The sequence below is a fragment of the Acanthopagrus latus genome, chromosome 22 (assembly GCF_904848185.1).
Source record: "Acanthopagrus latus isolate v.2019 chromosome 22, fAcaLat1.1, whole genome shotgun sequence".
Classification (NCBI taxonomy): domain Eukaryota; kingdom Metazoa; phylum Chordata; class Actinopteri; order Spariformes; family Sparidae; genus Acanthopagrus; species Acanthopagrus latus.
This window is the reverse complement of record NC_051060.1, coordinates 15,969,619-15,995,121: the sequence shown is the minus strand read 5'-3', so window position 1 is coordinate 15,995,121 and position 25,503 is coordinate 15,969,619. Positions and strand designations below refer to the sequence as shown.

The window sequence follows — 25,503 nt, the reverse complement described above, 5'->3', positions numbered from 1 at the left end:
AGTCAGAACTGAGTCACAACACTTTTTGACTTGCCAGTACACACAAATGATAATTCCTGTCTTGGATGTATTGGCTGTCTGGGAAACTAACAGGTTATTTCGCAAGACTGTCCTTAAAGATACAAATACATAATACAAAAACAAACAAACAAAAAAAGACCATGTCCAATTGAAGCAGATTTGAAAGAATACCACCATAACTGACCATGCCATAATTGTGATGCACAATCACTAAGTCACCACTTCACAATCTCTAATGAGATCGGGAATGAGGATGAGAATCAGTAAGTGTGATGGCTTTGGTTTGATTTTTTTTCATCTTATTCATGCTCAAACCATTCAGTGACTACTTGGTGTTATTAGACAGCACTGTCATCACCAGCCCCCAGTGAGGTAGGGATATTTCACATATTCCACATGAATGGCTTTGTTCAAGCCTTAACTGAGAACATTTCTTGAGAGAAAAAAAAAACTTTCTCCTGGAAACTACATTCATATGCTTTTAATTCTTTACAGCAAGTATGTCTTGAGAGATACGTAGAAGTCACATAATGTTTTTTTGAACATAATCTGGACAAGGGTTTACTGACAACATAGTTTTCATTTATTTTCACTGCAACACGATAAACACTCAATTTTAATAAACATTCTGAAGCACGCACTACACCCACTGAACATAAAATTTTATGGTCTTAGTTAAAAACTTAGGAAGACAAAAGTGACTTGAATCATGAGATTCAACATTTTTTACTATATTGAAAGTTTAGTGAAACCACCATTTTCTCTCCCCAGAACCTTAAACAAAATCCCTTTATTGCACAAACTGAACCTCAGAATCAGAATCAGCTGTACAGCCTTTGTGTACACATACAAAGAATTTTACTTGTTTTTCATTGCTCACGGAAATAAGAAAAAAAAAGGCACAGACAAGGATAAAAAAGCTGAATAACTTCGGCAAACAATAGAGAGCACTGTTAAAGGTGCGCTATGTAGTTCTGGGCAAGACATCTTAATTGGAAGAGAAGGATCTTCCTTGACTGATTTCTTTCCAACTCTTGGTTACCATAACTGAATAAATTGAATGAAGAAACAGACTTTAAAGTTTTACTTTGTTTATATGTGGCAGACCCTGCCACCTTTCCTTAGCATCAAAAAATATTTCAGAGTTTGTGTCATTACCTCATTAATTAGTTGTACATTTCATATATTTCTATGTATAATGAAAGAATTATGACGTTGATTTTTTTAATGTCAAACGATCAAATTCTACTCTAATGTACGATACGATATATGATACACAATACACAATACGATACGATGCAGAATAATTTTTTGATTCCCCACAGGAGTATTAATAAAGAAGACGTTCACATCTCAGGGCAGTACAAACACTTTGTGGCACCACTCATGCCTTGTGATGATGGGCAGGGGGAGGATAAAAGGAGCACCGTTGTCAGGCTGTGGCTTAAAGATGGTGAAGTGCCTTGATCCATTGGGCTGAATGTCTGACCTCCTCTGACTCTGGCCAGCCACTCTGTCTCAGCTAACAGCCTTTTAGTAACATTAACATGAGTAAACTTCAGCCAGACATTAAGCAACAGAAACCATTATGGCACTGGGAAGTAAAGAAAGCAAAAACAAAATCTCTTTAACTGGTGTTTCTTTTTTAAAAAAATTAATGCTTTCCACTGTCTTTGATGCTGACAGATTGCATTTTGACACTGGTTAGTGAAAACGAGAGTATTACAGACACAGACACACACACTGAGTCAAAACAACTTCAGCACTTCTGCCTAAAGGCTTGTCAAGATACATAAGGCATCATGGCCACAATGTGGGTCACTGACGGCTACGCAAACGTACATCTATTTGTTGAAACAGATTCCCGCTGCTGTAAAATGTAATGCTTGTACTTTATGGTCTACATGTATTCTATGAGCAGCTTTAATGAAACTGTCTGTTCATGGTTTGGATTGACATTTACAGCTAATGGAGTCAGACTGTTCGTCTGTCCTTACATTGTAAATCAATGCACAGGCATCCGAGTGAACCAGTGCACATGCATTAACATTTTACTTCTCTGTGCAGCAAGCCCAAGCCCCCCCGAGTTTTTACAGCACCAGAAAAAAGGACCTTCTTTGTTACTTAGGCTCCTGCTCTCTTTCAGAATCATTGGCATCTATTATTTTAGCTGATAAGTCAAAACAACCAACAGGCAGATTTCTGCTAAGCTCAAATATAAAGGGATATTAAGAGCTGTAGTATTTATTTGCTTTGGCATGTTCAGTGTTAGCAGTAGTTACCAAATGTTGGTTTGGCTCATTGGTTTTATTGCTGTTTTCATCCCAGCGCTCAACCCATATCTCAAAATATCCTCTAGGAAGCAGGAAACTGAGACTTCGGACACTTGTGAATCATCATTATCTTCTGTCATATCAGCAGTGTCATCTTTAATATTCTCATTTTCTCATCTGTCAAATGAAGCTCTTCTTCTGGGTTTTTCTCTGCTTGTCCTCGTCCTCATCGCCAGTCATGTCATTTCACTACTTGACCTCAGAGAAGTTATAATAAACGCTGCAGTGTGCCACGGAATCCCCACCAGTGCAAGCCTGATGAAATGCCTCATTATTTATGAATGAACAGGTCGAAAAAATGGAAATAACATAAACATTTCACTTCAGGAAGTCAGGTAGATGGCAGCTGTTATGAGAAGATGAATAATGCAATGCAGCAAGAAAAGAAATAAACAATGCATTGCCCGACCACCACTGGTGTTATCAATGCACCATGTTTATGTCTATTGTATTGAATGCTGTCTTTACCTATTACATTAGGCTATATGCTGTGATATAAAATAAGAACCTTTTTGGACTTTTTGGATATCTCATAATTCGCTTCTTAGAGGTGAGCATTACACTGCATTTGAAATGAATCAGTCTTTATAAAAGTTACACATCCATTTTTAATCACAATAACATGTGACAAAATATAACACAGGTAAGCATTTAAAGTTATGAGGCACCATTACTATCCTGTAATGGATATATATGTTTGTTGCCTGAATGACCAGACTCCAGGAAGTCAATGCACCCCACCAAGACAGTCCTGCACGTGACCTCTTGTTAAGTTCTTGTTTATACATTTCAGTTTTTGTACAGTTGAATATGTTTTGAATCAGTGAGTTTTATACGTATTTATTTTGTTACTATCAGACAGAACTAGGCTAGCTGTTTTCCCTTTGTGTCTTCATACTAAGCTAAACTAAGCTATCTGGCTGGCTAAAGCCTTACGTTGTACAGATGTGAGGGTGGTATTGATCTTTTCATCCATTTAAGCAAGAAACCAAATATTTACCAAACTTAAACAATGCCATGCGACTCAGTGAACAGCAGCCTGTGACCACGTAGAACAATTATAAGTTTAATGCGAAAGGCTATCATAACAGTTGCTCAGGTAAAGAGAAGAAATGCAGGAAGGGCTCAGTAACGTCATTTTACATTTACATTTGTCACAAGAAAGAAACCATGACATATGACCATCGATGGAGTAAAAGGAAATATGGAAACAATTGTCAAGCCCTCATTTGAGGATTGTTACTGCTATTTGTCAAAGATTCTTTAAGTGCACAAGTGCTGTGATAGAACGGCTAACAATACATACAAGATTACATTTACACGGCAGATGGCTCTTAAGTTTGATAGCTTTAACAATCAATAGCCAACGATTGCTTCTGATCATACCAGACCAAGTAAGACTGTTACGATAAAACCTGTATTGAATTGAGTGCAATGCATGTTTTCATTTGCAGCAGAGTGATTATATTCAAAAAGCAGAAATGCCTCATTTCAAAGGTGAAAGATATGTTATCACAGACTAACAACCAAAACAGAATTATGGGACAATATTTACTTTAGATTACATTATAAACATAATTGTCTTCTTGAGCCAATTGAAAAAACTTTTTAAACACTTCTGTTTCATACATTTCTTTCACATGTATTTCCTCCCTTCTTCTCTTGTCTTCTTTCTCCACTCGATCCATTCTTCAAGTGCGCTTCCTCCTCCTCTCCCGTAGATAAGCGGAGTTACTTTTGCGCCCATACATCACAAGCAGACTAATGGCTTGGGAGAATCTCAGACAGCGTCCTGTCACATAGATGAACTGTCTGTCTGACAGCTTGTTGCCCGATAGTCTCGTCCTACAGAGGCAGCCGTCACATGTTTCATAGTCATAACAATAAACATTTGGCTCGTTTGAGAGATGTATGCTGGCATTTCCCAGTCTTGAAGAGATTAAAGTGAGTTGTATGAAGGAGGAGGAGGAGGAGAGATAGTAGAGGACAGGAGCTGATGGAGGAGCAGGTCATGTGATCAATCACGGCCAGAGGGGAAGTTAAAAAAAAATGCTCTGAAGTATTACTAACTTCATTTCACTAATAGCCCATTGATTTATAGGACAATTCATTTTGATGCTCAACAAGGTATTCAGTTTAGTTATTTAATTATTCTTGATAACTGTAGATATGAAATTATTAATTTGATGTTGGGTTTTGGAGCAAAAGAGATCAGTGTTTCATCATCATGATGAAAAGAAGACAATGTGAACATCTACAGTTTTAATGACAACTGGTTGAACTTCTGATCTTGTTTGCATGTCATTTAGACATCAACATGCACATTTGGACATTTTGGACTAGCAGAAAAAGGCCAATGTAACATGACATTTGTCACCCTGACCTACTCCCAATGTGGACTTCCAGCAGAGACAAAGAAATGAGTGGAGACTGGTGTGAAATTACAAGTGAAAAGCAATAAATATTGTTGAGAAAACACAAACAGTGAGTTAGGACATTGGTCATACAACAGAGAAAGAAACGTTTTCCATTATCACCTGTGTTAACTGACAAGACCTTTTTTTCACCCTGAATCTTGCTGGTTCCGGTGTCAAAAATGAACTGTGAACTCTAACATTTCAAATTCCTAAATTATTTACAGCTGAATTGAAATGCTAAGATTTGTTCCATATGGTTAAGGAAAAAAAATACCATTTGAATAAATCATTTGATGGAGTGGCTCCCTGCCACGATACAAATGTGAGGGCTCATGACATGAAAAAAAAGTACAAAAAATACATCTGAACGCAAAGTTATTTAAATGTGCATTCTTACTTACTTTATTTATTATCTAATGTTATTACTTTCCTGCTGAAGTCTGGGTACTTTATGGGTACTCACCTCTTTGGGCCTCTAAATACCCTTCACATGAAACAACCTGGGAGGGAAGAGCCAGCACAATCCTTTAAAGGAGCACTCTGTAGTTTCTCGGGGACAAATCTGAATCAGAAGAGAAAGCTCATCTTTGACCGACAAACTGAATAAACAAACTCTCTTTGTTTTAATGACTAAAGCAACTGACCTCACAGGACAACTCAGTTTCATTTTGTTTAACTTTGTTTATATGTTGGCGGACCCTGCCATCATTATGGCTTCAAACAGTTCTTGGGACCTTATGTTCTTCTGAGAACAGCTTGTTTACTCAGTTGTGGGAAAATTAATATTTCTGATATCACCTGATGAATGAGACATTATTTTCCCTTTCATGGGTCCCTACAAAATCAACCAACAGATACATTTCTAGTTCAATCAGCTAAATCTGTTGAAAACAAACTGATCCATGTCTCCTTATCAGATGGAAGCAAGCTCTTTGTCTGAAAGAGTTTTAGTCAGCTTTATATATTGTCAAACAGATCATGTGGTCATGTGAACTTACCGCATATGGTCAGTCTTATGTGGGTTAGTCCCAGCACAGCACAGGAAGTAGGTCTGTTTAATATCAATAATTCATACAGGTTAAAGTACTGGTTAACGAAATGTACACATACTGTAATGCATAGTGTAAAGGCTGCAGTATAGAGGATCATTAAATGAATTAAATGAGCAGCAGGCTCTTAAGCCTGTTTTATTCATCAATAATGTATTACTAATGTACGGCAGAGTAACATACCCAGAACCAGGACTGCTCAAACAAAGTTTTATATATTTAAGATATGAAGATAATGTATTTTTGGGTCGTTTTGTTGGTCTGAGTCATCATATGCTGTCAAAGGTTTTCATACTGTCAGGACAACCGCTTTGGCTTATCACATTAACAATGATATCATCCCTTCTGCGTCCATTCATTTGAATTTGGAAAGAAAGTTACAGTCTCCGTCCTCCACAAATGCTATTATGTTGGAAATTCTATTATAGTGTCCGAGTGGCTAAAGCACACGACCAATATTTATACTTTGACTCGATGACGAAGAACATCAGGTGCAATGTATGAGACTCAGGCAGGGGCTGATAAATGAGTGTGTTTCGAGGAGCGAGACAGTATCTCATCCTCGGCCGCCATTGAATATTTCCTCGGAGGAGAAAAGGTGCTGGTATTTTCTGCGTGCCCTTTGAGGTCCCAATATCCCTCTCTCATCTCTCCTTTCATCTCCGCCTCCAGTGGGTGAACACCCTTTTTACTTTCAGGAGGTGTTGTGGGTGTTTACATGACCTCCAGCACTTTGTCATGTAGTGGGAAATTACCCTCAGTGACAGAGATGTCTTTGCAGGGGAGACGTCAGGAAGAGAAAGTCTCCTCAGCACAGACGGGAACCTCAGCAAACACAGCCAGTGACGCAAAATGGCATCAGCGGAGGGAAAGACAAGGCTTCATGGTTATTTTCAGACCAGGGTTTGACAGAATTTCTTGTCAGATGTTTTGATAGCATCATTATTTGGTATCTAAAAAGTTAAGCGGAGGATATTGGAACAATTATGAATTTGTGATGAGGATGAAAGCAGGATGGGAGGAAACATGGTGTGTCAGGGGGTTGGTTTCACCTCTCTGAGGCCTGAAATGTATGTACTACCCAGACACTCTCCAGACATGTGGGTGCAACTGTCTACGTAAGTGAGTAATGTTTGTCTGACATCCATCTGATGGACTGGCAAAGTGGCCAAAGTGTAAGCCTGGTGTATCCTTGAAAATGGCTGACTCCAGCGTGGCTTAACCTGGAGGGGAAAGATAATAAACAGAATGACTGATTGGGAGAGATTAAACGGAGGCATTATGGGATAAACTTAAAAAGATGACCACTTGTGGTTCTGACAGCGGAAACAAAGATGAGTAGTGGAGCTTTTGTCTTGGAGGAACTAAAACTACCGCAAGGAAAAGTTTGAAAAGATCAGTACCTCTTTAAAGGTGTAATTAATTAAATATGGCTAAAATTCAAAGGTAGCTACAAAAATATAGGAGGGCAGCAAACCAACAACTCCTGTTCCTTGCTAGCTATCCTTGGCTGCAGCTTAATAACATTAACCAATTAGCTTTGGTTCAGCGAGCTATGGAACCAGTCGCACTAGAATTAGTTTTAGATGTTTTCGTTGTTAACTTTTTTGCTCCTCTTTAAACCAATCACAAATCATCTTGGGCGGTGTTTAGCCCAGCACAAGAAAAGGGAACAGCTGCTAGCTTGTTTATGTTCGTGCCGCTAGCGAAAAAGGTTAGTGTTAGAGTAACTCACCGGTTTGGTTGCTAGCTCGGAGGTTGTTGTTGTTGTTGTACATGCAGAAAGTGGAGGGAAAGGGGAGGAATAGCTGCCCATTGTCATACTTTTCTACCAGCAGTCTACGTCTGGTAAGTCAGACAAATACCTCAGATCACGGGGAGTTTGGCATGAGAGAGAAACTCAGAAGGTAAATGGTTGTGTTTTTCTGTTTGGTGAGGGAAACAGATGCTTGAATATTTAATTATTTAACATTTTATGAGTTTATATTATTCATTCAATACACTTGAAGCTAGCATGCTAACTGCAGTAGACCCCCTCTGCAACACAGTACATAGTCAACTTTGACATAACATCAAAACTGTTGTTTCTTCACATTATTTTAGATGATTTTTAAAAAAAAATGTTTTCAGATGCAATTTTTAAGATATGGTTTGAATTATAGTTTAAATGTCTATATGATAAGTAAGTAGATATGTTAACTGGAAAAAAGAAATAGTCAGCTTAGCTTATACGGGAACTGAGGAAACACTAAGCCTTGGCTTTGTCCAAGTGTAACCTGTAATCTGTCAACCAGCACATGTAATGCTTATTAATGAATATGTTCAATCCCCTTTGTTTAATCTGTTAAATGTCTGTCACTTTTTCTTTGTTTTATCAGTTCAACATCAAACTATTCCTGTGAAACATTGTTTATTGCCAGGGAAATTAAAATATATGTAAGGGAAGTAGAAAGAGAGAACAAAAAGGTATACATTTCTCTCCTTGTTACTATATTTTTTCTCAGGCTGAGTAGAAGGGTTCCTTTAAGTGATGCAGTGTTGCTGCTCTGATTAGGTCGTCCCGATCTGCGTGTGAGGATCAAACATTGTGACAAGTTCCCGTCGGCCATCGTTGGTGATCAGCAGGGAGCGCTCAGCTTTAATCCAGCAGATTCAGGGCAATGCTGACAGAGACCTGGATGAGGAGGCAGTGGGCATTACTCTTTCATGGGCCGACAAGAAGAGCAGGCATCCAGCAGTCTCTGCCTGCGGTGCGGAAGAGAAGGCGTGTTGAGACCGAGCATCCTGCCTTGATCTTGTTTTCCCCAAACCGCACATGATCGTGAGACAACACGTTGTTAAATGTGGCAGTAAAAAGCATAGTGACAACATGATGGAAGACAGGGATCTGGATTAAGTTGTAAGCAATTGTTAAACATCTATGTGTGCGTCAAACACTTTCCATTATTACATCAAGGCGCCGTAAGAGCAGGGCAGAGCAATGACGTTTTTGTCTTTTTTAAACTCAATGCGCTTTTGGAGACATCTGGTCTGTTGAAAATCCACTTTTAGTGCTTATTTGAGCCATGCGCACAAAGAAAACAATATAATATCATACTAACAATGATTAAATTTTAGTTATACTTTATTAACCCTGACCTATACTAAGTAGCAGTGATCAGCCCACAACTCCAGCTCTGATGCTGCATTCACGTGCTCCTTGGATGGCCCCACATCCTGAGTCGCGAAGTCGCGAACACAACTTTGGTGTGTTCATGTGCATGTGAATGTGGGAACAACATGGACACCATAAAGAAATTGTTTTGCAACCCAGAATACCACATTACAAATGATGTGAGCCAAAGCTTTATATGCAAAACATGACCAAGTTTTTACTTTCGTCTGCCAAGGTTCTGCGTCAGTTACCATGGTTTTCCTCTGACTTTCCAAGTTGTTACGATTTGACGGGGTGTTCACATGAACAATCCCAGTCATAAAAGCATTTCTGGTAATAAACCAATAATAGCGGTTTTAGAACTAGACTGTGACACAAGACCCACAGGGCTCTGTACAAGACAAGTTAGCAATTATTCTACACTTAAATGTGCATGGAGTGAGTGCTTAACACATTTTATTACAAGGAGGCACGATATAACCATAAGATTTAAAAGTGAGAGTGTCAGTGTTGCTGTAGTGTCACAAAGCCTGACGTCCGCTTTGCCAGAGCTTGAGAAATGTCAGGCTGCACGCATTGTCATTTTAGAGGGGGAAAACAACGGCCGTGGCTTGTTTGTACTTCTTTAAACCGATCACAATTGTCTCGGGTGGCCCAAAGCCCAGAAGGCATCGATGGTGCCAAGAGGAACCGTTTCTAGTGAAACATTTGCACGTGGAGAGGCGAGCCCTGGCATTAAATTGGCTAAATCGTTGCAAAAGAAAAAGTAACAGCTGTTACATTTGCACCCAGGTAAGGGTAAGGGTACCTTCACCATGTAGGTTGCAAACTTAGAAGAGGTTGTTTTTGAGAGGCTATCACACAGATGGCAAAAGGAGAAGACAATGATGACTGAAATAGGCTGACAATGGCTGGCTGATACCATCTGTCTAAATCCAGTGAGTCAGACTAGTGTGTCTGTTTTGCTTTTGGAGGGGTCCAGGCGCGATTGAAATGCATTTTGATTTTATGAGCCATGTGCGCACAGAGACCGATATGATAGAGAGTGGGGGTAATCAAATACAAGTCTTAGAGGTCAAATTTCCAGCATGTCGGGGTGCCAAGAAGTAAGGCGATAAAACTTAAAATTAACTGTTGTTGGAGCTCCTACCTCCAACAAGGAGCTTTGCCACATGTGGCTACTACTGGAGCGCATACTGTAGATAACAAGTTAGCCGACATGATGGCAATGCAACGATTGGAGGGGGTTCTGGTTAGTGATTTTAGCTCAGCACTTAACACCAATGTGCCTCTCAATCTATTCAATAAACTTAAGTTACAAGGAATCAACCAGTTCCTGTGCAACTGGATTTCACATTGTTCAGTTGGAGATGACGCAGGTGGTTAAAATAAGTAACACATTCTCCAATTACCCTCGATACTGGGGTGTGCATCCTTACAATTCTGCTGTTCTCACTATATACCAGTGACTGTACATCTTGATTTGGATCTTTGCATATCTTAAGCAGAAACAGTGATGAATCTGCCTGCAGGGCTGAGGAAGGTGCTGTAGTGGAGTGGTGAAGGGCAAACAACCCCAGTTAAACATTGATAAACCTCCCAAAAATGATAATCGACTTCTGTAGGGGGCGACTTCCACAAAGCCAAAGTGAGGACTAAGCCTTTTTTTTGCCGCCTGTGGTTTGGCAACCCAACCACTGTTGAAAGAGCTAAAAAGAGTCATATGCACAGCATCTAAGATCATCTGGCAAATCCCGCTTGCACTTAGGGACTAAGCTGTTGTCACCTGGTAAATGTTTGAGTGGGAGAGGCTGCAAGGGGCCAAAATGATACAATAGGAATGGCACAGCGCTTTGTGACATTTTACTTTAATTTGACTTTTTCATTTAATGTTTTTAAAAATGCACCCTTATGGTAGAAAACAAAACCGGGACCACAGATGATCGCAAATAAAAACACTGTCAGAGGTTTCAAGGAAAAAGTTCTGAGATGTTTCAAAAGCATCATGAGAATCAGTTCTAGGAAAAAACGTCAGAGGTTATGTACTGTAGTGATTTACAGTCTTGTTGCCTTTAGAATAATGAAGACATCCGGATAATTGTTGTTTGAAAAGACATTTTCAGGCGTACCCTGTGTTTGATGTGACATTTCGATGAACTCTGGATAAGTTAGGCGACGTCTGCAGCAATACAGACTTACCGACCGGCCCCCTTGCAGACATTTTGCAAGGGGGCCCTAAATCACTTCACAATTGAGCAGTGGGACAGCCTTTAACCATTGCGGACTTCCGGGAATGTACCACAAAGTCGCTGACTGTGCGAGCATGGACTTTGAGAGTGGGCCACAGGCTCGGTTCTCTCCTCTGTGTCCTCTGTTCCTGCCAAACGTATCACAGACGAGATGCATGGAGTGATCCCCGACGCCTCTCACCCTGCTCGCTCCCTCTCCCAGCGGCCTCCCCTCAGGAAAGGCCTTCTAGGGTTGTAAGCGCCTGACGTCTTGCCTCGGGAACCGCACATATCTTGAGGCTGTCCGTTACTTGAACTCGTATCTTTGTAGCAGAGCAGGCGTGAGTTAACAAATACTTTAAGCAAAGCAGCTACACTTTGACATGAGTACAGCAGCACTTTGTCATATTAAATATGTATGACTGTTCTGTTGCTTTTACTGAAGGTATGTACTTGCTTGTATGTTCCATCGTCTGTTTTTAAAGAGATGCACGTTTCACAGTTTCGCAACTGGCCATCCAGTATCGTGACAATGCAATCCCTCCGTTCAGTTTGAATTCACTGACAATCAATGATCAATCAAAATCACAATCAAACTGTTCAATCAACTGCATTGCGAGTAAACTCTCTCTAATCGTTACTGGCATCACTGTTTTCGTTTTATGTAGTTTTCTTTTTTTTGTTTATTGCTCAAATATTAAGTCATTAATCTTGCTGTCCAAGTTAATAATTTAAGGGCATTTTTGCAGACTTGAGCTATTGTAATATCTCTGACACATCTGTGATTAATGAACCACAGCAGCCTACTTGCCAAATTTAATGATGGCTGTGACCACAAACTCTTCATCTGCACCGCCCCTGCATCTGCTTCAAATTCACAAATGGATTTTTTTTTTTTTTTTTGCACAATGTAAGAGAACAGACAGTATTTTAAAGGCTACCCAGAGAAATGGATTTTTTCACGACAAAGTTTTAGGTTAACGCCTGTACCTGACATGATGGGACTGGCTGGAGAGTTCACATTTATTCACAGGGGCTGAAGTGATGTGAGAGTTTACAGGTCGGAGCCTCCGGATGTGACACACGTGGATCCTGGATGTGCGCCAGCGATGAAGATGATGACTCACAGATCAGGACAGATAGCGAGAGATCTCTCGGCGACGAAGGCAGAGAGCAAAGGCTTGCGATCACAGAAATTCGACATTTTAATAGAACTGACATAGTCTGACCATCGCCATCATCCCGTGCACCACCCTCGTTTTCTTCATCCTCTGTCTTCCTCATCCAGATGTTTTCCTTTTCAACACAATCAGCCACCCAAAGTTCTTCTTTTCATCTGTCAGTGTTCTATATGTCAGTGAGCTCTTGTGTGTTCTTTGGCTTGTATTAGGGATGATTGTAATTTAATGGTACTGCATTCGAACAAATGGAGAAACAAAAGATTCTGGCTCCCCTCACGTCGGCCAAAGTGAAATACTGCAGGATCTGGTTTTTGTGATGAAAGGAGCATGAAGTCAATCAGAAATCTGCAGATTACTGAGGACATTGTGACCCAGCGGATATCAGAATCTTAAATCAACAAAATGACCTCCTGTGAAAATAATTGATCAGAAAAACTTGAGTCTGTGAACACAGAACTCACTTTTTCTCACTCCTCGTGGAATAGGCGTTCACGTGTCGGCCCGCCAGCAGCGCAAATATTGTACTTGGGCCCTTTTCTTTGTTTCTCGTTAGAGTCATGAGTCTCAGGAAAGTGTTGCACACCGTGTTACACATTATCAGGAGAACTGTTAATAAGCATTTCATTGTGTGTCGTCTTAACTGACTGTTTGCTCTGTAGTTAGCAGTCCCCTCCCTCCGCTTGACATCACCATGCAAACACAATCATTAGACCACTGGAGGATTTACTCTCTGCACGGTCACGAGCTGACAGGACGGTCTCTTTATGGAGTTATTCATTCATAATAGTCAAAATAGATGTCTCTCCTCCCCTCGTGAACAGACTACTTTTGGAATACAGAGCTATTTAACACTTCATCACTTATCACTTTCAACCCACTTAACAACCCACTTATGAACCCAACCATACCAGACAAAACTAAAACAGGAGCCCGTCTCTCAGAAGAAAGACATTTAGGAAGCAGTTGATGCCACTTTAATGCTCGTCTGTTCAATATGAAACTACGTTCAACAGCACTTTTACACTTTCTGTATTTCAAGCTTTATAGAGGTGCTGGTGGGCAGATTTATTTTTTTGCCTCTGGATGGTGCCTGACTAGCTTTTCTCCCTTGTTTCCACTCTTTGTGCTAAGATAAGACAAGCTAACAGGTTTCTGAGCTTATTTTTTTTAATGTAACGTCATGAAATCAGAATCAAGAGCAGAATTTCTTTAAAATGTGTATTCATGTATTTACTTATTTATTGCCTTTATTTAACCAGAATTACAACAGCAGATAAACAGAAATAATATCAACACAAAAACTAATTAAAACAGAACATTTGCACACAGACAGCCTGGACTGATTTCACCCACAAGTTTTTAAGCTGTTCAGTGGTGCAAATTTCTGAAAGTTAGTGCTTGGTGTTTCCTCCTCTCTCCAGGTGAGCCTGATCAGGCTGATTGAGGAGTTGATAAAGAGAGCAGCAGCAGCAGCCGCACTAGCAGCAGTAGTAGTAGTTCAGACTGATGCTTGTACCTTTGGTCCTGTGATTCAGTGTTGTGGCACTGTTTCTGTTGTAGGGTTTAGTTTGCAGATTGTTTGGTTAGTGTAGATGGAAGAGCCCGGTTCCAATGTAGGGTTGGACCGAGGTTGGACCATCAGTTTGTAGTTAGTTGGGGAGGCTTTGGGGCTAGTTAACTTCTGATTGATGGTCATGTTCTGCCTGCTGAAATAAAATTCTTCTATTTTGGACCTCCTGACTGTTCTGTTCGACCTCTTTGAGCCACAAGTTTTCTTTCGGGGTCGTAACAGTGCAGAAAACCTAAAAGCTTTCGTTCCCAATTCAGTTCAGCAACAAAAATCAGAAGAGAATGAAGGCTATGAGTTCCACATTTCAAGTTTTAAAGAGAAGATAAGTAAACAGGGAGCTTGCCAAGAGTGGATTCATAAATAAAAACATAACAGTGATTGATGCAGTGTGCACCTAAAGCAGACCATTTCACTTTTGAGTATGACACACAATGATGAGAAAGAGAACCACAGTTTGTAATGAATCTCAGAGCCCCTTGATACACGCTATCCAGCATGTGAAGACAATGAGCAGAGGCATTCATATACAACACATCTCCATAATGAATAACAGGCAAAAAGGGAGACTCCACCAATTTCAGTTTCACACAAAATGAAAAGCAAGACTTTTGGTTTTATCTGCATTTGAGACGAGCTGTGATTGGCAAAGTCGTTCCTGTACTCTATCAAATGCGCGCGGAAGGTACGCAAGCCTCAGCAGGAGTAGGTGCAAAGCAGTGAAGGTAATTTGTGAACTATAATAAGACTACTTAATACAAATGGTTTGATGGAGAATCTTTAATCCAAATGACTGCATTGTCCTGGTTTTGGAAACCCGGAGATGCTACCTGAAGTGCTCGATGGAAACCAGGATACTGTAGTGTTTTAAATAAATCTGCGATAATATAGAACTGGAGGAAGGAGATCGGAGTCAGCTCAAAGTTCAAACAAGGTTTTAATCTTACAAGAGGAGCATTCACAGAGCAACACGCAGGTCCGTAACAAAGTGAAGACTCAATGACTTAGGAGAAAAGCATGGTATTTATCTGTCTCTGTGGGAAATAGTTCCAAGACAAGGAAGTGATAACCTTCAGTGATTATTCCAAACTTTCCCCGGTCATAAAACAACCCAAAAAAAGGTCACAAGTCACAGGTTATAGGTCACGTTAAACAGTTACTTTGAGCATTCCTGTGTAAGACTTCAGTTCACATCTCTCTTCGTGAAGAACAAAATTTCCATCACATGTAGCATGTATACACATTATTCTGCTCCGTGGTACAAAAAACCCCAATATTTTTTCCATAAACCAAACCAGTCTCATCCCTCTTGCCCTAGACTGACCAACCGAACTAACAAAGGCAACGTGTACTAGCCAATCAGAGGAAGAGTAGGGTGGTTCTGCACCGTACACATGTTTTACGTGAGCACCATACGATCAAGAACTTGATAAGGAAACAATATGTACCTTCAACACTTCGCTATGCCGGAGTGTACTGCATATTGTACTGCGTTGCTGTTTAATGTCCAGATATTGTAATCTTAAGAGCAGAGGAAAGCTGCGGCATTCAGATCACCACCAATAAAAAAAAAGCTGTTTGTTAGCATCTGTCAGCATTGCTCACTAACATGTATGCAAAGAAGGGATGGGGCCACTGTTTGCAGGTCTCTGTGCCGTCAACACATAACCTCAATGCATCCGTCATGACTCGCCACCCACTGTGCTACTGGGCCTTTCCTCCCGTTGGGCCTCATGGTGGTTCTTTTGCATTACAGTGCGTTTATGTCGCAATATTTTGTTACATCACCCCCCCCACCCAACACACACACACACACACACACACACACACACACACACACACACACACACACACACACACACACACACACACACACTCCAGAAGGGGCTGATGAGTCATAGCGTTAACAGTAAGTAGGATGGACGTTAAATCAAATGTATATACAGTAACGATCTGAAAGGTGGAGGCTTTGTAAGAAGCGATGGATTGGATTTTCTGCAGCCGTGAAAGGGAATGAGACACCTTGCTCTGAGTGACAAAGTTCTTAAATTCATCTTAATAATGGGCTATGATTCATGCATTTCAGATGGGAGCACCAAATTGGCATAAGTGACGATGGAGACACCGTCCCTAGAGTGTACACGTTGTCCAGACAGACGGATATGTGTGAGAATGGACATTAATAAGCTTATTTCATTCAGCGGACCCTCCATCCATGGCTCCATTTTTATGCATTCAGCTTCTCCTTTAGGACTTGGCAGCATCGCACATAAAGACTTCAATTTTTCTTTGATAAATACCAAACAGTTACAGACCCCAGATATTTTTGTGTGTTTATGTAAGGGCGCTTGTATGTGTCCACCCATGGATTTACGACGCTGGGAGTCACACTTGGCAGAATCCCTTCGGAAAGATATTCAACCAAACAGCAATCTGCCTGTTTGATAAACTGGCGCTGAATGCGGTGTCTCGATCCTTGAACTCAATACCTGAACTTTGATATCTTAAATTCTTCGTATCGTGCAACAAGAGACGAGTATTATATCTATGTGTTTTCTGTATTTCAACATATCGCTCCTCTGGGGGAAAAAAAAAAAATCCCGTCTTCCAAATCTCGCTGTCAGTCCATCTCCATCACCTCTTCGCTTCTGGTTTGTTTTTGCGGGGTCATATTTCTCCCCTCAGCGGTTGTTTGTTGCGGTCTGCTCTTTGGCAGGGGTTTACAGTTCTCGGCTCATCAGCGGGGACCAAAACCCTACTTACACAGAGGCCATTAAATCAAGGCTTTAACTCAAAGACGCGGCAGGTCTGGTGGGTGAATTTTGATAAACGCCACAACATGAAAAGAACGATTACAATTAAGGCACAACATAATGATGCATCAGGGTAAAAGAAGACTAATTTATATAACTCAGAATCACAAGCTGCTCCAAAGCTGTTTAATGTGGGTGAAAAAAACAACAACAACAAAAAATGCAGGAAGAGCAACGGAGGAGGGATCCAGAAGGACGTAGAGCAGCTGTGGATGTCGCAGCATAGGTGGGCCGCAAGTCCTCCTCTCAGCCCTGGAGACCTGGAAGGAGGACAGACCACACAGACACAGAGCAGGCGGACAGCATTCACGCAGATGGAAGTGACCGAGAAATAAACAGAGGGAGAGGGAGACGCAAGCCTGCAAACCAGGGAGAAAGGAGAGGAGGTGAGAGGCTGAATCTCTCCGATATCTCTCACAATCCATCCAGATCCAAGTGCGTGGAGGAGGCACCGGCAGCAGGGAGAAAGAGGGAAGTTCCTGAACAGCTGGTGACCCCGTGGAGAGGAAAAAGGAGGAGAAAAACTGGAGATAGAGTGGAGCATGCAAGAAAAAAAAATGTAAATAAATAAGGCTTGGCAGCCTCCGGGAAACAAACACAAAGTAAAACACTAAATAACATGACAACTCTGGGATTTGATGTTATGTGTCTGCACTTTTGATGAAAACTAACTTACTTCCAGGAATTGATGTGAATGTTTAGTGGACTTTGGTATTGTATTACAGGGAAATTAGACACTATAATTGTTCCAGGCTTAATTTAAAGTATCTAAAAGTCAGGTCAGCTGTAGATGCAAGATGGCAAATTCAGTCGAGTGTTCAGCTCAGCACAAATGGTTCCAATAACAAATGAATGATGAATTGCTGTTTACTTGAGTTTTACTGGCTCTTTTTTGTTTGTTTTTCCTACTTTAATCTGCACCAAATTACACGGTCTTTTCCACAAAACCTCTTTGCCAATTATTAGAAAATCTCAGGGGTTAACCTATTGGCTGTTGAGTTGACTTTCATTGGACTTCTAAAAGATTCTGTGTGCATTGCATACATTTTAAGGCAGATCTGGCCAACACCAACTCAAAGCAGAACGTACAAAACGCTGTTCATCGAGCTCTGTTCTTGTTCTAGTGCCATGGGATAATGAGATTGTTCACTATGATGTCACTGTCACTGTCTGGGGGTAAACAATAGGCCCCTGCACCAAGGACAAGCTGCCTTCTCCCGGTGATGTAAGAATTCCGTCCATAGTGGAAGAGTTCCTGACATGATCGGCAGTTTCCCACAATGCCACTGGATATCTGTAACAGAGCGACCAGTCACAGAGGGAATGCAGGCATGTGCACAAACAGGGAACAGTGAGTAAGCCGAGGAGGAACCCTGAGGAGTATGACGCTGGTAATGATCTCACCTGAAATATAAATCTCACAATATCAGTTGATTGTAGTTGAGTTTTTACTTTTCGCCATCTGGGCTCCAGGACAAGGCAGAACGGCAGCGAGTCCAACAGACATCTGGTTTGAGGAATATTTGTTGCCTTAAGTGATAACACAGCACCTCCAATACTGACACTAGTACCCCCATAAAGAGTCAGAATCGTCCTTAAACCAGACAATAATTGTATTATTTGAGTTTCTAACATCACTTTTTTCAGTATTCTGTTTCTACTCTGTGTGCATGTTCAGGTTCATGCTTTGATTTTGGATGTCTACTAGAAAATGTTTACAAGTTTTAATGTAAAGAAAGATTTGTCTGAACGCTCCAGTTCAGCGCCTGTCTTTTTAAGGATCCTCTTCCATAAAGCCCCGCCTGCTCTGATTGGTCAGCTCCACAGGCCTGAGCAGGCACCGCCCACTGTGTTTCTGCATCAGCTCTGGGGTTTTTGCAACCACGGCAGCTTCTGTAGTTGTATAAATCACAATGTTACGGAAGTCCTGACGGCTGGTTTGCAGGCACAGTTTCTGGATAAAACTATATTGTATTTATGTAGCACCTCGACCTGCTTTAGGAAATATAACTTTCTACAATTTTAGACCTTCGACATAAAATACCACTTTTAAGTGAGGCTTACCAAAATCAACATACATTTCAAAACCTTTTCAAAATGTGTTTAAGAGTACACATTGTCTTGTTTCCTTGTGTACTAATTTGCTTTTATTTCCAACTATCACAACTCAACAAGCATTGTTAATTTCCAGGGTTTACAAGGCCTTGCCCATAACTACATGGCTATTTCTTAAAAGATTTTATCTATGAATTTTTGGCTAATATATACATGTTAACAAGGTTTCAGGTCACTCCCACCAGGGTGATTGCAACCAAGAATCACTGGTAAATGTGTACTTGGAGTATGTGTTATGATGTTGGAGTATTTGAGTTTGCACAGAGATGGAATGGATCTGTTCAACTTTATATATAGAAAGTCACAAATGACCATATATGAATCAATGATGGGAAAGAGAGATAAAGACATGTTGCTGACAAGTTATCCAAGAAGATTCTGTGAAGAGCAGTCATATTTACAAGCCTCATTCGTAATATGTTCTGTTACTGAGCAACCGACTGGAGTAAACAACGTGCTTCCGTTCTGACACGGTGCTTGAATGCTTTTTTTTTTTCTTCTTTTCTTACTAAAACTCTGTTTACAAAAACACCCATGCATGTGTGGACTGGGCCTCACATTGTGACTTGTTAAAGGGATATTCTGGTGTAAGTTTTATCCATGTTCTAACACACCGTGAGACCCCCCCCAAAAAGATCAAGTTTTCCGACCGCTAGCTTATGTAGCTTTAGAAACCTTAGAAAACACCGCACATCGATTACCAAGTGTGGTTAGAAATGCTCAATTCTGTTCTTTCCCCTGGCAGCTCTCGATAATAACTATTATAAACTGGTAGGCAAGACACATATGAAATTTGATTGCATTCCCATGGAGTAATAATCATACATTTTCATCCTTGAGCTGCGGAACTCTGCTGCACTCGGTAATTGACTCGCAGGACTTCCCCACAACGAGCTAGCTGCTGCAGGAGAGTGGTGAGCTGTGTTCTCTTTTCAGTAGAAATCCAGTTAAGCTAGCAGACGTTTGATGCCTGGAACTGTGTGCTGGGACTCTATTTGTACTGTTGCTGAAGTTTGGTGCTGTTCTGAGCATTATGAGTGGCTTTTTGATGGCAGTTTCTTGTTGGAGGCACATACTGCAGTGTACTGTTATCGTGCAGTCTTTTCTGAGGTTGCTAAAACTACATAAGCTAGCAGTTGGAAAACTTTATCTCTCGGGGGGGTGGGGGGGGGGGGTCTTACTCTGTGTTAGACTATGGACTAAACTTACAGTGGACCACAGAAGGTTTTTATCATGGTGTCCATTTGAGATCAGTGGACAGGCTGACCAAGATTACCAGGGTGTCATTAACAGAAGATTTGAAGCATCTTAAATGTATAATCTTTACTGTCATTATACCTGATGTCTTCACCATCCACTCTAAAGGCAGATGATGATAAAGGAAGGCGATCATCATCTATCATCTAGGTCCTGCAGTAATTGATATAGGCTGATCGATGACTCACTGAGTGTGAGACTGAGACTGAGTCACTGAGATCAAGCTCTCTGTGGCTTTTAATCTGTAGCCTGGAGACATATTGTGTTTGACCAAGCATAAAATACATTAATAAAAGCGGAATTGATTTAAATCATAATTTATTTTCCCTATTTGTCATATTGATTTTTTTTTTTTTTTAAAGATCTACAGTATGTAAATCAATAAAAGAGTATCCTAACGCCTGCCGTTTTTTTTTCTTCTTTTCTTTTCTTTTAATCCTAACAGTGCCAGGCTTTATACATCATCAGAATATGCAGAATATAATGAAAATACATCTACGTAATCATGTATATCACCATGACTCATTCATGGACACACACACCGAGTGAGTCATCTATCACTCTGTATCAGTTACTCCAGTTTTCCCTCTCCCTCCTTCTCTCCCCTTTTCTCTTTAATGCATTACAGAGCATGTCCAGTCACAGTGTGACTCAAGCAGCGCAGACACGCTGCTGCAGGACACCACCACCAGGTGAAAGTCTGCAGCTTTCACTGCTCAAAGCCACGCGGCCACATTTCATCTGAGCCCACTTTCCTCTATTTAGCATTTATAAGTTGTACATAAACACTAGGGAAATGGTTAAAACAAAATGTGAGCAGGTAAAATGACATTTTAGCTGTTTGTTAATTATGTGTCAGTAACACCAAAACTTTAGTGTGCTAGTAGTGACTGAATGCTTGATTGCAACAGTGATGTCAGTGTCTTATGAAAGGGCTTCTCCTGTATTATTCATAATTTATTTTGTAAACAACAGTATTGATGTAAAACAGCAGAATCAGACAACAAAAAAGAGGTACACTGTGACAGTATCAGATATTTCGGCCACTTGGGGGCAGTGAAAACAACTTTTGAATACAACATAGACACATTATGACCTTCTAAAACATCCTGTGTGTTGGATCTTGATAGTAACAATGATTATTTTATGGTGTATAATCACCTGAAAATAAGAACGGTTGTGTTTTCAATTACTTAGAATGAGTCTTCTCTCGTCTAAAAAGCATGCAGTCGCTCTTCTCTTAGGTCCACCACGTTGCGCCGCCATGTTTCTACAGTAGCCCAGAGCAGACAAATTAAATGCTGGGTCTAGAGAGGGCCTTTCAAGTTTTATCATGTCGAAGTGTCCTTGGGCAAGATACTGAACCCCAAACTGCTACTGATGTGCTGGTCGGCACCTGGCATCCACCTCCATCAGCGTATGAATGTCTGTATAAATTACTGTAAGGTTTGGACAGAGGGAACCTTGCAATGATTCATATATTGGGGTTCTTTTTCACCTTAAATCTGAGCCGTTACTTTACTTCCCGAAAACTTTTCAACACAGAGATGCCCTTGAGTGCAGTGCTGGGTTAGACTACATCTGTGGGAATTACTTAACTTTGCTTTTGAAAAGATTTGCCTCTGAGAAGTGCCTGAACTGTTTAATTTTAAAAGAGTACCCACCCTGCTTACATTAAAACACAACTTGTGATGTGTTTTCAACAGGTTGTCGGTAAAATCGGCCAAGCCCTTAATTACGAACACCACTTTTTAACATAAGAATAGACGCTTCCTGGCATTCTCATTCACTTTGCTGTGATTTTGGTTTCTTCCAACTTCGGGGAAAAATTTGTTTTCTATGTTTTGTTTTGGGTTTTTTGTTTTGTTTTGTTTTGTTTTGTTTTTGTCTCCACTACGTTCACCAGCTTGGTGTTGAGCAGGTAACTTACAGCTGGCCAGAGATTTCTAGCTAGAAACAGCTGCCCGCTTTGGCAGACGCGGCGCCGTGACAGCAGTGAGAATGAGCCGAAACGGGACATTTATGGAGAGACATCTAAACAATGGGCTGAAGCCTCTCCATTAAACTCCGCACAGCTGAGAGGAGCTGCAAGCTCAGTTGATAAATCTTCGCGGGGTCATGACAACGAGCAACCTCCTTCTCGTTTTCACACTGAGAAAAAATGTTTCGAGTTAAGTTTTATTAACGCTCTGCTGCAACACAGCCGATGCGGCGTTTGGGGAAACGAGGTCAAAACTGCTCTTAATTAGCACAACACTGAAATAAACACCGGCCCGGCCAAACATCTCCACCAGTAGATTATACAACCGCAGATGTTAAGAACGACGGCGGGAGCCAACGTAAACTGTATAGAAAACAGTGAGAGAGAACATTTCGACAGATGGAGACAAAACACTGTCATTGTTGGAGCTCACTTCCCTCTCTGTGCCCTTACATGTAAACTCGAAGCATCCAGCGAATCAATCCGTACGACATCTGCTTATCCAGATTCGTTCATAGGCAGTAAAGAATGCTTTTCAAGGATTAGCTGGCAGGTGGCCAGACATGCAACACAATCAAAAACATCCGCGAGGAGTCACAACTCACATGAGTGAGTTGTGAGGGTGGTTTGCAGGTGTTCGTCTGCGGTCGGGAAGAAAAACAACCACCCCCGAAAAAAACTTTTGAGAGTCGAAAATATTGTTCATGAATCACTTCACATAAATCATCTGAATAAAATAGTTTACGGGCCAGGTAATGAGCGGTGCCTGTTGAGAGAAAAAGTAATTGTCCATACGTTGCAGCGCGGCGGTAATTCCGTCACACCATTTATCATCTCTCACAAGAATCCTTTCATGACAAACGTCCGACTTGCATGTGAAGGAGGACTGCGTTAGCTGCGACACTGTCAACCTCAGGGCGGACAGTCGATAAATAATGACCATAACAGATGCGCCAGAACCTGAGAAATCGTCTATTTTAATTCCAAGTATTCTTCTCCCTTGTTAAAACAGGCCTCCTAGCTGTCATCACTTGAGCCAATTTATCAGATTTCACAAAGCTCCCTCTGGAGCCACAAAAGGCTTTGACCAAGTTGTTTCCTCCGGCAGTAGTTCTCCCCCGAAAAAAAATAAATAAAAAGACCATAAACAGACTTTGATGTGTGACACTGGTGAAGTTTTCTCCTTAACGACCATGACAAGCAGGACCTCACACTCATGATGAGCAGCCAAATACTGAATAAACCCACGGAATATCTCCTAGAGGAGAGCCCAAACCAACCGAGCACACTGCACCGAAATGAACATACTTGAAATGATGCGCACATTTATTTGATGGAGTGTTGGATAGTTAAATGTGTGGTAAAAGAGTAAACATAATGTGTCTACAACAAGGATTTTGCACAACATAAACTGTGTAATCAGGGCCAGCTTGAGGCATAAGCGAACTAAGTGGCTGCCACCAGGGGTCCCCCAGTCTAGAAAAAAAAGATTATTATTATTATTATTATTATTATTATTATTATTATTATTATTATTATTATTATTATTTTAATCTGAACAAAGCCCTCCTCCAGCTGGCCATCCCAAAAATGCACCAGAATACAGGAAATCACATCTACCAAATTCAGAATTTTCTGGGGGAATTTCTGGGCGGTCCAGTATTTCATAATCCATCACTGCATTAATACAATTTATAGAGTAACATTATAGTGTGACATTTGTGCCAAATCAAATTCTGCTCAAGGCCCCCAAAAGGCTTGGGCCGGCACTGTGTGTGTAGTGCTGGGATGATATTAGAGTGATGGTGTTCCAGTGGGCAGGTTTCAACCATCCAGATACCCGCTGTGTCACCTCCGCTGCAGTGGCCGCTAATGTCATGACAAATAGAGCCAGGCTTTGGTTTGTCCAGTCCAGCCTAGTGCGGCATCATGGCGGTGCGACTTGGCAGACTCTGTGGAAGAGGACCTGCCCTTATGCTGCATTCACATGCTCCTCAGATGGCCTCATTCCCCCCCCAGTTGAGAAGTCATTCCTCGTACATTGGTGTGTTCACGTACGTCAAGGCGGAATGCGGGAGCAACATGGTTGCCACGGAGATGTTTCACAGTTTACCGCTCAGAGCGTTTTAAACAAGACATGGACAGCTGTTTTCAGTATTTTAATGTCACGGAAGGACAAAGGAAACCATTCAGTGACTATATAATCTACAACATTGATAAAAGTTTATTACAATCAACCCAATGTTTACTTTCGTCTGTAATTTTTTCAGCATCATTTGACGTCAACTCTGCAACTCGTGTACCAAAATTTCCCCATTTCTTGTTGTTGTGAAAGAGCATTCACGTGAATTTTCCCAGTCGGAAAGATGCGTTTTCCTTAAATTCCGTCAGCACATGAACGGTGCGTTCAGTTTCCAGAAGCCCTAAGGATCCAAATGGATTTGAAATTACATGGTTTACACCCCACAACATGCGGTGGAGCTCATGCAACCACCTCAGGCAGGATGCTTTCAGCTTAGCAGCTACAGTGAAGACTTTGGATTTGAGCAGGGTGTAAATCATGTTTGAAAAACAAGTCCCCATCTACATCAGCTGTTGTTGTTTTGCTGTGCCCCAGAATTGTGTTTTAGGCTACGAAGCTTCACCCAACGTTCTATCGATTTGAGGGTGAGAGTGCACTGACTGAATTTGCATTTTTAGGTGAACCTGTCCTTTAAAGCCAATTTAACCTAGTGGCCAAACTGTGTTTTTATGTGTCGTGAAGCACCCTGGCCAGAAAATACATTCAAAATAAAATTTTTCATTCTATAACAAAAAACACAGTGATCATCAGTTGCAGTTGATTGAATAAAGGGTCCCTCCAATCCCACACACTGGTCCTTTACAGGGAACTTGATGGTGCATATTTTGTGCTAATCACAGATAACATCTGTAAAGTTTTGACTGTGCAAATCCTGTGTGAACTTCACATGCCATCATTTACTGACATGATCCTTCCTCGATAAAGATGTCAGTTTCTGGGCAGGATTCCCCAAATCTGTCTCGAAGCACTGTTATGACAAATTGACTTCATATTGGCAGCTTAATCAAATTTGATTAGCTGATACCCCAGGTCGGCCTTCAATTGATTACGCTTCCACATGCATCTGGGTGGATGGTGGTTTAAAAATCATTGCGTGTCTTTGCACTCATCTGGCCCAAGGATGCACTGCCCCGTGTTGTCTTGTGATTTCTGACACGTGAACTGTTCCCCCGCCTCTCGGCCCCTAACAATACATTTGTCTCCTCAACCCATCTTTCCAACAGGTGTTTTCCCCCCTCTATCCAAAGTGTTTTAGCCCAGCAGACTGCAGCTTACTTGGCAGCTGTGCAATGAACTGAGATATA

At 41.1% G+C, this 25,503-nt stretch overlaps 2 long non-coding RNA genes across 3 annotated transcripts in view; one reads left to right on the top strand and one right to left on the bottom strand.

The window, feature by feature from the left end:
- Window positions 1–25,503, top strand: part of LOC119013095 — a 39,826-nt gene that overhangs the window by 12,157 nt on the left and 2,166 nt on the right. The window lies entirely within an intron of this gene.
- LOC119013094 lies at window positions 16,887–23,120 on the bottom strand. Its single transcript, XR_005072688.1, has 4 exons — window positions 22,570–23,120; window positions 18,168–18,270; window positions 17,853–18,057; window positions 16,887–17,122 (listed from the first exon to the last, which is right to left on the bottom strand). It is a non-coding gene; the product is annotated as an uncharacterized LOC119013094 (long non-coding RNA).